The following is a 2381-nucleotide window of genomic DNA, read 5'->3' as shown; positions in this document are numbered from 1 at the left end:
ATATACGCAACCCACGTCCCCAAAAGGGAGCGGAAGCATGCGTTAAGGGACGTATACGCGATAGAGCCAGTCGCCCTAAAGTTCAACCCATGGTCCTCCTGCCCGATCACCTTTGATCGAAGGGACCATCCCACTAGCATCCGTCATGGCGGATTCGCCGCATTGGTTCTTGACCCAATTATTGACGGATTTCATCTCACTAGAGTCCTTATGGACGGCGGCAGTAGCTTGAACCTGCTTTACCAGGATACAGTGCAAAAAATGGGCATAGATCCCTCGAGGATTAAGCCCACCAAAACGACCTTTAAAGGCGTAATACCAGGTGTAGATGCCAACTGTACAGGCTCAGTCACACTTGAAGTGGTCTTCGGATCTCCGGATAATTTCCGAAGCAAAGAGTTAATCTTCGACATAGTCCCGTTTCGCAGTGGCTATCGTGCACTGCTCGGGCGAACCGCATTCACTAAGATCAATGCGGTATCGCATTATGCATACCTTAAGCTCAAGATGCCAGGCCCTCGAGGAGTAATTACGGTCAATGGAAACACCAAATGCTCCCTCCGAACGGAGGAGCACACGGCGGCCCTTGCAGCAGAAGTTCAAAGAAGCCTCTCCAGGCAGTTCTCCAGTCCGGCCACTAAACGACCGGACACTGTCAAGCGCGCCCGGAGTAACCTACAACAAGACCTCCTGGCACGATCCGAGCAGGCGTAGCAATGCGGCCGCAACCCCAACCCTCGCAAAAAGGCGACGCCAGTACTTCGCGTACATAACTACGCTCTAGAGATACCTTGGGCACAGGGGGAGGGGCACCATCACGGCCCGCCCAAAACATGGCTTAAACCGTACCAGGGGCTGCCGATTTTTTAATTTTCTCTTACTTTCAGGACTTCATCCTTCGGAAGGCCTGTTCGGCAGTTCAATTGCCGCACAAAACGATGCAAGAACCAGGGAAGCAGACAAGCCACGCCGCACTACGGAACTCCCAGGTAGTCTCTATCACGAGCAGTATACCCGTTCCGCATACTATTCCGCAGCTTGCCCCTGGAACGGACATGTTAACTAGTCCAACCTTCCACTTATCGCATTATTTGTATCGTTCTGCTTTGATCGCAACCCTTTTTAATAAACAATGCATAGCTTTCGTCTATTTTTGCATTACCTTTTTTTTCTTTATATATGTTCCTTAACGACATGCTGCACCCGTACATGTTGGTACGACCAAAATACGCCAGGGGCTTTAGTACCCCTCAATATGGTGTGAGAAGTCCGAACACTTTAACAAGTGCGGCACCCCGAACTTATAGCATTATATGCATCGGCTCCGAATCATGTCTCGGGTCAATAGTTGGGTTTGGCCAGCTCCTATGTTTTGGTGCCTTACGTTCCGCTATATCGGCTAAGGTAGCACTAGGAGAACCACTGCGATTGTGCCCCGGTTGAGCTGGGTCGAGCACCTCAGTGGAGAAAGCTAAAACTGACTGTCATGATGAAGCGAGAGCTAGTCGCCGTTCGAGAGGTTTTTTCGAGTCCCTAAAGACTTATGCCGCTTAGGGCAAGGAGCCGGCTCTGTCCGGCCAAGGCGTGGATAGCGCCCCGAACTCGGTCTTCTGAATACCAGGGGCTTCGCTGAAATTTAAAATTATAGAATTCTATGGTTAACTGAGAGTGTTCACGCATTATAGTCTGATTGCCTTGTTCGTTGGGCTGAGCGCCTCCCTCGAAGGACCCAAACATGGGAAAAAGAGCGCTCAGGTTTATCCCCGAACACCCCAGCACTAGCGGCACGGGGGCAGAAGCCGACGACTCGCTATCTCTCAGAATTGATAAACAGCTGCACAGAAGGTAATATTTTAAAGTCAAACAGCATTGCTTAGCGCATATGAACAAGTTTTCAGCGCACAGGACAAAACGAGCGAGTTTTACTCGAAAATTACATCCATAGAACATTCATCCGCCACAAGGCGGGCACCCTTCAGAACATCCTTATAGTAATTCTCGGGCTTGCGATGCTCTTTCCCCGGCGGTGGCCCGTCCTTCACCAGCTTCTCAGCATCCAGCTTGCCCCAGTGCACCTTAGCACGGGCAAGGGCCCTACGGGCACCTTCAATGCAGACGGAGCGCTTGATGACTTCAAGCCTTGGACAGGCCTCCACCAACCGCCGCACCAGCCCGAAATAGCTCCCAGGCAGGGCCCCTCCAGGCCACAACCAAACAATGAGGCCCTTCATGGCCTATTCGGCTGCCTTGTGGAGCTCGACCAGTTGCTTCAGCTGGTCGCTCAGGGGCACGGGGTGTCCGGCCTCAGCGTACTGAGACCAGAACACCTTCTCCGTCGAGCTGCCCTCGTCGGCTCGATAGAATGCGGCAGCTTCGGATAC

The sequence above is a fragment of the Triticum urartu genome, chromosome 4, assembly GCF_003073215.2.
Source record: "Triticum urartu cultivar G1812 chromosome 4, Tu2.1, whole genome shotgun sequence".
Lineage (NCBI taxonomy): Eukaryota > Viridiplantae > Streptophyta > Magnoliopsida > Poales > Poaceae > Triticum > Triticum urartu.
This window is presented reverse-complemented; position numbering follows the sequence as displayed.